The following is a 12,219-nucleotide window of genomic DNA, read 5'->3' on the forward strand; positions in this document are numbered from 1 at the left end:
GTTTTTGTTTTTTCAAGACACATCTTAAAGACTTTTTAAGATTTAATTAGAAGGAATGCAATTTTGTCTTTTAATCCATTGAAGCATGATTTTCAACTAAGTAGAAAAAAGGTTAACTTCAATGATAGTGGCAAGCAGTCAAGGAAAAACAACAGAGTTCACAATTAAGTCAAGGAGTCAAACAAACGTTATATTTAGAAAGTCAAGAGCTTTGTTTTGGCTGTTTTAGAGGTTTTCTCCAATTTATGGGAGGTTCAAGGTTACCTAGCTCAACATCCAGAGCTCAAAGTCATTGCAGAGTTTATTCAATATGAGAGTTCAAAGATTTAAATGTGTATTACAATAGAAAAATGTGAAACCTGGGACTGCTGACTTTATAAGTAAATTATAGCAAACAGTCACATGGACCAGCCTATCTCTAGACAGCTAAAAAGCAGAAAAAGCTATATTTAGAAATTTAAAATCAGGGAACAATAAAACATGTTTAAGGTCTTACCAAAAATTGTAAGTTCTTATACGCATATTTATAAATAAGACACTTACTAGAAATTTGAATAACAGGTAAATAGAATTGAGAAATTATGTGACCTGAATTCCATTTCATCTGCTCTAGTAACCATTATATGATTTTTTGTTTTACCTCTACTCTTTACTTTTGGTTTCATTATATCATTTTTTTTTTAACCTACCAACTCCTTGGTTAATATCTGGCAAGACTGTGGTGCTATAGAAATGCAAGAAGCCAGTGATATTTTATTTAACTTTTTTATTTTGATTAGTTACACAGATATATTGACCTCTTGATTTCCTTGGAATCGCCTAGAATTTCTTGTAGACAGGTGAATAACATTGTATGTCACTGTCATTACTGATTTCCAGCAGAATGTATTAGACTGTAATGAAGTGATCAGTTCCTGGCAGAGTGTTTAGTAAATGATAATGGCCAACAAACACTGATGAATTAATGAATTAAGTAGATATAATGCTTATAATGAATTAATTCATTGGCTTACTTTTATGAAGCCTGTTGTAGAAAAATGTTAACTCCTCTGAGGTCTACAGGTTTCCATTCAAGTTACCTCCTTTTTCCTTTTTTTTTTTTTTCATTAACAAATTTAAGTTTTCTCATGTAGAGAAACTTTGTGATTAGTCTATCATTACTGAACTTCTCTCTCCAAGGACATGAAAAATACAGTAAATACCAAAGGACATATCTTTTTCCTTATTTTTTGGTCCTTTTTTTTTCTTAAAGTTTATTTATTTATTTTGAGAAAGAAAGAGCGCAACAGGGGGAGGGCAGAAAGAGAGGGAGAGAGGGAGAATCCCTAGCAGGGATCTGTGGGGCAGTGTGCAGAGCCCGCTGCGGGGCTCCAACGACTGAGCTGAAGTCAAGAGTCCGGAGGCTTAACCGACTGAGTCACTCAGGCGCCCTTCATTTGTCCTTTTCTATCACCTTCACTAATTCCGCTTTCTCTGTCAGTCCCTGGACTGGTTATTCCTAAGGTTCTAGCCATAATTTTCCTCTCATTCTATACTTGCTTCTGGCTTTTATGATTTCCTTCAGACTCCTCAGATGATATGTTCCATCTCAAATATTCAACTACATGAAATGTATCCTCAATCATGTTCACTTGTTCGTTCATTCGTTCATTCACTCTTTTATTCATTCACAAATTAGTTTTGACTCCAGATTTGCCCCCATTTTTTCTCAATAAAGCAGCCGCGTAATGCTGCAATTCAAATCATGTCAGTTCCCGCTCAAAACCCTCATGATATTCCATTTCACTTAGAGTCTTTAACAGTAGTCTACAAGAACCTAAGTTATCCTTCTCCCTCTTAAATCCCTGATTTCATCTAATATTACTTCTCATTCATTCTGCTCAGCCACCTTGATGTACGAACACAATGTCCAGTCCTGCAAGAACATTTACACTACAGTCTCTTTGGGGAAGTTCATCCACATGGCTTAGTCTTTACCTTCTTTAAGCTTTGGCTTAAATGATACCTTCTCAGCATGACTTCACCTGTTCATTGCATTTAAAAATAAAATTCTTCAACTTAAGTACTTCCTATCCACTTCTGTGCTTTCCTTGTCTTCTTTGCACCAGATACCCTTTAACATAAAGACTGGCCAACAGTGGCCTGTGGACCAAATCTAGTCTGCCACTTGTTTTTATAAGATTTTATTCCAACAGCCTAGCCCATTCTATTTTGTATTGTCTATGGTTTGTTTTGTGCTACGATGCTAGAGTTGAGAGTTTCCAACAAAGACCAGCTGGCTTACAAAGTTTAAATTATACACTACCTGCCTCTGTACAGAAAAAGTTTGCCAGCCTATGTTCTAATGTATCAAAGAGCAGGCAGGGACTTGTTTCTGTTTTGTTCACTGCCCCTAGAACAGTGCTCGGCACACAGCAGGCACTGGAAAAACATTTGTAAATAAATAAATGAATCTCCTAATATGTGCCAAATAATGAGCAAAAGTTTTGCTTTTCATACACTGCCCATGCAATCCTACTACATTTTCCTGTTCAATTTGTTTCTTCCGAAGTAAAATAATACAAAGTCAAAAATAATGAAAGCTAAATAGCATCTCCTCATTCCTTAAACCTCAAACATCCCTTTATTTTTTTACTTTCAACGAATGACATTGCTCCATTTTTATTTGGACAAATAGAAGCAGTGAGAAAACAACCACAACACATTCCAACAACCATCTATGCCAACCTATTTGCATGTATCCCCATGTATTTGTATCCCTCCATGTTAGGTGGATGACTAGTCTCCTATCCCTTAACAGTTAAATCTCCTTTTTTTCTATTCTCCTTAATAGCAACACTCATCATAAAATTCTTTATACTTGCTGTTGCCACTTAATCACTTCTCATTCTTAACTCACTATAAGACTTTCATCCCCACCATGTCGATGAAGGCTCACTTATCCAAGTTGTCAACAATACGTATTTTGCCAAATCCAATGAATGATCAGTTATCAGTCTTCATGTTACTTGACCTCTAAGCATCTGGCAGAATTGACCATACCTTCCTTCCTAACATACTTTCTTCTCTATCTATCTAGGACACCACATTCTTCTGGTTTTCTTCCTATTTCATGACCTATTACTACTCAGTCTCTTTTACTGTTCCTTCCTTCCTGATCTCCAAATGTTCCGAGCCTCATCCCTGTCTCTCTCTCTCTCTCTTTTTTTTTCTAATTCCTTAGACCTATCATCTATTTCTATAAAGTTTATTCTCATGCTTTTATCAATATAGACTCTAGCAGAAAAACAGAAAATAGCACACTGTATGTGGGTAATGTGAGGAGAGTCTAATTAAGGAATTATTTATTTACAAGGTGCGAACACGGCATGGAATACGTAAGGGATAAGACAGTACCATGGAATAAAGAGCAGCAGAGCTCTGTTTTGCAATGGTGTACAGGACCAACTTTAACTGGCTTATGAGAAGAGACTCCTATTAAATTTTTGGCAGTTTGCAAGTCTGTTGTCACATGCAGCCATTATTAAAAATTAAACTATATAGGGGCGCCTGGGTGGCGCAGTCGGTTAAGCGTCCGACTTCAGCCAGGTCACGATCTCGCGGTCCGTGAGTTCGAGCCCCGCGTCGGGCTCTGGGCTGACAGCTCAGAGCCTGGAGCCTGTTTCCGATTCTGTGTCTCCCTCTCTCTCTGCCCCTTCCCCGTTCATGCTCTGTCTCTCTCTGTCCCAAAAATAAATAAACGTTGAAAAAAAAAATTAAAAAAAAAATTAAACTATATAAACTTACAATTAAATAAATATTAAAAGTAAAAGTCATAAATATTAAAATCCATCATTTCTCAATTATTTTACTACAATTTTCTATTACACATGTTTCTTCAGGTTTATGTGTATTATAACTGTATGACAGAAATAATATATAATACATTACTTCACATCTCTTCTCAACTTGACATTCAATGATACCATACTGGTAGCTTAAAATGGGCCATGGATAGAGAATTTATACCACAGAAATTAGCACAGACTTGACAAAGTGATGGAGAAAATGTTAATAATACAGATTATACTTAAAACTGTTTCATGTCTATAACCATTACATTAGAAATAATAATTTAAAAACTTGGTAATATATTCTTCCAGTAGTCAAAAACTATTAACTGATTTACTTAATAAGTCATTCACACCATTTACAAATTCCAAAATATACTTTTTTGTTTCACTTTCATTGTAAGCATTAACATAAATGAAAATATCAACCAAAATTCATATTGGATCTGCACTTGCTTATCAATCATAAGAGTTTGGCAAAAATCAACAAAATTCTCTATGAAACTCAATCTCTGGAAACTCTGGCTACAAGAAATTTATTGTACTGCATATTTCATTGCTATTTGTAAATTGTGTTATATGTGTTCTTTATACTGGAAAAATTTGTAACACACTTCCACACTTATCTTTTCATCTATCTGTGTATACATATGGTTTTTAGAGACACGGCTGTTAAACATTTGCCAACATACAACTGTTCTGTAACCTTCCTGAGGCCTGAGGGAGCAAGGAGAATAAGCATTGAGAGGAAACTCAAGAAGAAAGAACTATGTAGAGGGGGCCATCTAATAGGAGCTATGATTTTTGGTAGAGGGATGCAGAATGTCTTTAGTGAAGGGTTAGAAAGAAAAGAGAGATGAAAATAAATACTTTGACCTCATTCCACTTTCTCCTTCCATCTCTCACCAAGGTTCCTCATTTGGGCTGAACTCAAGTAGAAGCCAAAGGGCAAAAGAGCATTTGCCTGCTAGAGCACAGAATGCTATGGAAAATAGTAGAGTGGATGTGGAGGGGCAGATGGAAGTTATTCAGAACAGTCCACCCCTTCTGCATCTCAACATAACATTGAGCTTAAACAGGCAGAAAACTTGTGGCCCAGAGACAGCAGTTATGTGTAGTGGGCTAGGTAATAGTCCCCAGAGACAGTAGGCCCTAATTCTCAGAAACTGTAAATGTTACCTTATTTTAAAAAAGAGTCTTTGCAGATTTGGTTAAGAATCTTATCCTAGATTATCTGGGTGGACCCCAAATGCCACCACAAATGTCCATATAAGAAAGAGGGGCAGAGGGAAAATTGAAACATTCATAGAGGAGAAAGTTATGTGAAGACAATAGCAGAGATTGGAGTGATGCAACCATAAGCCAAGGAAAGCTAGTAGTGACCAGAAGTTGGAAGAGGCAAAGAACAAAAAGATCCTATTCAAGAGCCTCTGAAGAAAATACAGACTTGCCACCACCTTGATTTTGGCCCAGTGTTATTCATTTTGGTCTTTTGGACTCCAGAACTGTGAACAAATAAATTTCTGTTGTTTGCCAACAACACCCAGTTTGTACTAATTTGTTATAGCAGTCACAGGAAACTAATACAACACACAAAGTCCCATCAGATACCATATTATCAACTGGAGCATATCAGTTTGGTCATACTCCTACCTGATATCTATATTAGCCATCGTGAGTGTTATTCATATAAAGTAGTAAAGGGTTTGGGATAGTCACATAAAATAGTTGCTACATTCTCGCTTTTGTAGATACATCTGAGACTTAGGTTGGAACATGTCATAAGGAACTTTTTATGAGATCACAGGTGTGAGTTGAGGAAAAGGTTGCAAAGCAATTCAAGTCAGTACAATAGGAATCTGAGCCACTCTGCTTCTGCAGTTTATCTCTTCTAGACTTCCATGGTATTATTTATGCCATGTCCATTTTATAATAGAATTGTTCTGTGTACTTTCAATTCTATGGTTCCATGAATTAGATAACACCAATTAAAGATGGGCAATTGGGTACCATAGTAATTTGATACTTATGGCAAGATGTTCAGTTTCTACCAGGTCCAAGAGCAAGTGAATAATTGCTAATCTCTTCATATATTAGTTTGTTAGCAGAAGAGGGCATGGCCTTACTCAAAAATTCTATTGTCTACACTGTTTCTGCTACTAGAAATTGCCAGAGGTTCCATATTGAAGGTAAACGAGCTTATTACTCAGTCCACGTAGTTTAGCCTCCTGGGGCACAGAACAAAGTAAAGAATGGAGTGGATGTGTCAGTCAGCCACAGATACTTCTTTTATTTGTTTGTTTATTTATTTATTTATTTATTTATTTATTTATTTTGAGAGAGAGAGAGAGACAGAGAGACAGAGATAGAGAAGGAGCGGGGAAGGGGCAGAGAGAGAGGGGGACAGAGGATCCAAAGCAGGCTATGTGCTGACGGCAGAGAGCCCGATGTGGCATTTGAACTCATGAACTGCAAGATCATGACCTGAAGCAAAGTCTGACACTTAAGCAACTGAGCCACCCAGGTGCCCCTACCACAGATACTTCTAATGCCATTAGGTTTGTTAGGTCATAATGCCAAGGTGTAAAGTTTTTCTTGCTATGAGGCCCATTCAAATCTTACAATTTTAAGGTTGCCCACTAAATACATGATAGTAGCATGCCTAAATGTTTCCTCCAAAAATCCAGCTGGGTTCCTTTCATTGTGACAGTGCAGCAAATCAGCTCCATTTTAAATTGGATCTTCTGACATGTCCCAGACCCCTGGACTTCTAGCAACCTCACTAAAGTGATAGTGTTTTCATGAGATCTATCTCCAACTCTGGTATACATGTTGCTTACTTTTTTTTTTTCCTTTTCTACTTCTTCTCCCCGCCCCCCCCCCCCCCCACCGAGAATGTAGGCAGTGATCACACATCACTTACACTTAAGGTGTCTTCTTCTCATTTAACAAGTCTAATGATCATAGTATTTTGTGAAATATCAAATTAGTCAAGTTCTCTCTTGACTATATTTTGACAGAGATGAGCAGGCATAGGTTAGGTTAGGCCAAGAGAGTAAAGGTATATTGATATCCCTGCCTTGTGAAAGAAACTGCTTCTGTTTCTGTTTACTAATAAAGGAAAGGGGAAAATGCATTCATTAAGTCACAGGTGTCAGGGGCTATACTGATTTCCTCCAGTGAAGATACGACATTGGGAACATCAGATCTGATTGGCATCATCACTTAATTAAGTTTCTGGTAATTTATCCTCATTCTCCAAGACCTATCTGACTTTCACATCAGCCCCCAAGCAAGTGAGAAAAATGAGGATATTATAGGATTCACCATCTATGTAATTGTTCAAGTATTTGGGGTGGCACATCCCCTTTTTGATGAAGTATTGCTTTTGGTTTATCTTGGCAAAGGAAGACACAGTTCCAGGGGCTTCAACTTTGCCCTTATTCTGCAGTAGAACTCACTTCATATCAGGAAATTCTATCATAACGTTTTCCTATTTTTACTATGCATTTTTGGCCTGTAGGGAAAAAAAAAAAGTGGATCTGAAGTCCCTCTGGATACTTTCTGAAATGGACTTGGACCATCTAATAACAGAGAATTTATTATCAGATCTTCATAAATCCCAACCCTGGCCAGTGGACCTCAGTGGTATTTCAGGACTCCAGGTATTAGAATTATTGAGAAGAGATATTTAATAACCCCTAAAGTCTGTCTCCCCCTTCTCCAGTGCAATGGTTCTCAAAGTGTGGTACCTAAACCAGCAGCATCAAAATCACTTGGGAGCTTATTAGAAATATAAATTCTGGTGTCTCTACCCCAAACTTACTAAATCAGTAGAACCTAGAAATCTATGTTTTAAAAGCCCTCCAAGTGATTCTGATGCATGCTTACGTTTAAGAACCACTGCTTCAGGAACAATCAATTAAATAGCTGCAAGTACCTCCGAAACAGATGTGGAGGAAGAGTCATGATATATATCTGTGACCCTATTGCCAGGTCATTCCTTGAAAGGTCTGACTACCTTCTCAAATAAAGGCCTCTAAGTCTGTAAAGTAGCTTAAGTCTAGAGACAAGGTAAAAAGAAGTAAATCCCCATTATTGTAATTCAGGTTAATTTTATGTCCACTAGGCCTAGGATTTTTCTCCCTAGATATACCAAGTAGCTCCTCAGTTAGATGCCCTTTTGTTTCTAAAAACTCTATGATCAATTAACTGCTGCCAAAGATCCCTGAAAGTCAAATCAGAATGTTTTCTGATTATTACTCCGTTCTGATTATTACTCCAGCTATGTGGCTTATTATGGTAATTTTATCCACTTTGTCTATAATAAATAAGCACTCCTACTTGGCCTCGAATTCTCTGGCTTCCTATTAGTCCCATTGTCATAAAATGCAATTCCATCATTCCATGTCCTACTATAAATGCTGGCATAGAGAGAACAGCCACCAATGAGCATTGCTTCAGTTTTCAAGGATACTGGTATCTCTCCTTAACAATGGATTCCTTAAGGTCTTGATAAAGGGCATGTTCTCAGGGCCTTCTTGGGTAATTCAAATAAAGACTGGCTGATCTGGTTACACATAATAAACCCATTCTAGTATTCTCATTTTCCCAAGACTTGATTCCTTCCCCTATATTGTGTCAGAGAAGTTATGTTATTCAACCTATTCAATGTCAGCCACAATTGATTGAGCCCTGGATTCAAACAGACAACCAAACAGACCTAGGTGCTCAAGACAACACATTAAATCCCAAATCCTGAGGAATAAATTCTTGTCAACCTAATCCAGCCTTATATTTTTTCTTCCTTGATCTAACACCCATATAATTCACTCCAATATATATTCTCTAGACTTCTGCCAATAGAAATCAATGATATTCTTTAAGTCTTTCATTGTTAGGCTATTTCTCCCTCAAAGACCCAGTCTTGTACTTCTCTTTCTGGCTACATTAGAGTCTAATGTTCATTATCAATCTGGAGGCTTTTGAGAGAGCTGGAGGTTGATCCTAGGAAGAATAGGCTTCAGATGGCGAAACTACTACCCTAGAGTCAGTAACTAAAAGGCTGGTTCCCTCAAATACTGGGGGGAGAGGTTGCCTCTGCTAGAAAGGCATACAGGAATTCAAAGTTCTCAGCTCTGTTTTTTGTCTGCCCAAATGTCCCAATTCCAGCATATGAGATCCTTCTTCTTCCCACCAGTTCCTTTACCTCAATATAAAAGACTTGATGGGTTTAATTGGTGGTCAAATCTTCAACTGTTATATTCGAGGCATGGACTTGATCCCCAGCTATATTTTATCAGCTTCAGGAGATGAAGGGCTCCTTCAAGCTGCTAGAGACTTGATTTTTCTGTACATGATCACAGCTGGATATTCAATTTCTCCTTTTCCTTTCATATACTCCCTTACGACTATCAAAAGAAGGCAGTTGATGTCACCATCTTTATAATTACCATTATTGCCATAGTGATAACTGCCAAAACCACCTCACTGAACAACACTTTTCCCACTTCACTGGTGTTAATTTAAACAATCATAATGCCCCTGCGTGCCACGGATTAACCATGCCCCATTCCCCACCCTAAACCCCCACCAAGACAGTTATCAATGCACTACTCAAACATGTGAAGTATAATCCCAGAATTCCATTTGAGAGTCATTTCCTGGGGCCACTTCTAGTAACAATTACTATATTAGTCTTAATAGACCATAGGGAAGGAGCCTGGGGAATACTGTATTATTTTGTGTCCCAGCAGGAAACAGATGGCGTACTAAAATTAGGATAATCAGAGGAGGATTTGATAAACGGTGTTTCATAAAGGGGTGAGCAGGGTGTGAGGAAACCATAAAGTATAATGAAATATGCTATGGTAAGTAACAGCAGGTGGTCTGTTACCACTCCTAGGACTAAAAGGGTAAGGACATCGGGGACAGCCTAGAAGCAAGAGAGAGAAAGCTGGGTAAAGAGGAACACTTGACAAGAACTATGGCATTTGGTTGAGGGCGTCAGACAGCCCATTTTAATATCTTAGAGAAGGAGCCAGGGTAGCAAATGAAACTTCCACTTCTCCCTCTTTCCTCTCCATTGCAAAGGTTTCCCATTGGAAGAAACTAATCAAAAGCCAGAGGTCAAGAGAATCCACTGTCACCTCCTGTGACTAAATCAAGGGGAACTGGAGAAGAAACAGAAGGTATCCACCACAATATCAATTATTTCCAACTCAGTATCTCCAGCCCTAATCTCTCTAATAAGGGCCAGACTTTTATACCCAACTGTCTGCTCAAGATATTCTCTTGAATACCAAATATCTCAAATTAACATATTCAGAATGGAAGTCACTGTTTTGCCCTCCTACGCTTACCTATACCTCACCCGCTCCTGTCTGCCCCATCTTAATGAATGTCACATTTTCCCATTACTCAATTCTAAAATCTAAAAATCATTTTTTTATTTCTTTCCTCACATCCATCATAAAATCTTCAGTCTAAAATATATCCCAAATCAGAATACTTTGTTACCACAACCATGACAATTCTATTCCAAATAATGATTATCATTCACCTAGACTACTGCAGTAACCTCTCAACTTGACTCCACAGTTCTGTTCTTGCCCTCCTATACTCTATTATCCAAAGAGGAATCAGAATGATCTTCTGAAAACGTAAATCAGACCGTTATTACTATCTTGCTAAAAAGTATGTCATTAAACTTAATAGTAAAAATCTAAACTCCTTATCATGGCTGAATATCCTGTATCAGCTAACTCCTATATACCTCTCTACATTCATTTCCAACCACTGGCCTTCTTATTGTTCTTAGAAAATACTAACTTTATTACCATTTTAGGGTCTTTGTATTTATTGTTCTTATTTCTTAGAATGTTTAACCTCCAGATCTTCAACTGATTCTCTTGTATCATTTAATTTTATGACCTTATGTCATCATGTCATCTCATATTATATCCTCAGAGGGTCTTCTCTAACTATCCAATCTTACATAGTACACACCTCTAACCTTCTCTATCCACTTATTTTGGTTTATTTTTTTCCCCACTATCTGTTCCTTATTGTTTCATTTGTTCTCGATCTCCCTCACTAAAATATTAAGTTCTGTAAGTGTAAGTAATGTGTGTATCTTGTTCATTTTCTATCTTCAGTGCCTAGAACAGTGTCCAGTACATAACAGTTACTCAATAAATAGAGTCAAGCACATAATAATACTATTGGGTTTAAAAAGTCCAATCTCCTAAGATAAACGCTTACTGTAAAGTTACGGAAAGGACCAAGATAAGCCTGGGTAGCTTACTGGTAAGAAGCCCCAGGGTCCAGGCCCTAACAATTACCTTATATCTGATTTTATTTATTGTGGAGTATTTATTGGGTCTTTCTGTGTGTTCTGAATACACAAATGAATAAATAAATGCATGCATAGATAGAGTGTCTGTTTAGCACGTTCACATAACTATTCTAAAACACTGTTACTCCACATAGCCACTTATAAATTCATCACCTCCCTTCCATCTGAAAGCACGCTACTTTCCCCTCTATGTATTTCTTATCTTGGTAATGATATAACAGCCACTCAGTCATTAAGGCTAGAAATTTTGTAAACCTTTAAATTCTACTCAGTTAAGTCACTAACATGGCTCAAACCTATTTTTTCCTTTTCATTTTCTGTAATAATTCCCTGGTTCATGACCTCTTATATGTATGGTTTATTAATTAACATTCACTAATCTTATCTATTGATTTTTTTTTTAACTCATCATAAAAAGTACTGTTGCAGTTTTTTTCTAAAGCCTGGGTCAGACAACTCTGTGTGTCCAACATAATCATCCAGATCTTTACTACTTGCATCCTCATATCTTAATCTACCACGCACTTCCTTATTTCCACTTGTCTATACTTCCACCATCTTGGAATTCTCTATTTTCCTTCTTTCCAATTTAATTCTTCATTCATTCTTCAAAGACAAACTCAAGTACTATTTCCTTTATAAAGCACTCTTTAATTGCCCTAGTCGGGCTTAATTGCTCTTCCTCTTTCATTTCAATGCACATTGATTATGCCTCTTTCTTCCTTGAATTATAGTTATCACTATGTCTATCTTGGTTGCAATCTTGAAATTATCTTGAAAGCCACGACTATGTCTTATTTACTCCTTAATTTTCCCAGATTCTTAGGATAACGTAAAGCCAATGTGTATAATAGGAATGAAATATGCATTTCTTTAAGTGGAATTATAAATTGGCATTTTTGCTTCATGCTATTGAGGAGGATTTTTACTGACAAATTCAGAGTATTTTTGCAACTTTTCCAGTGACTTCCAAGATGAAACAATGATTTCAAGCATCCAAAGTAGCCTCTTACTTTTTAAAATACTTTCAAA

The sequence above is a fragment of the Prionailurus viverrinus genome, chromosome C1, assembly GCF_022837055.1.
Source record: "Prionailurus viverrinus isolate Anna chromosome C1, UM_Priviv_1.0, whole genome shotgun sequence".
In the NCBI taxonomy this organism is placed as follows: Eukaryota; Metazoa; Chordata; class Mammalia; order Carnivora; family Felidae; genus Prionailurus; species Prionailurus viverrinus.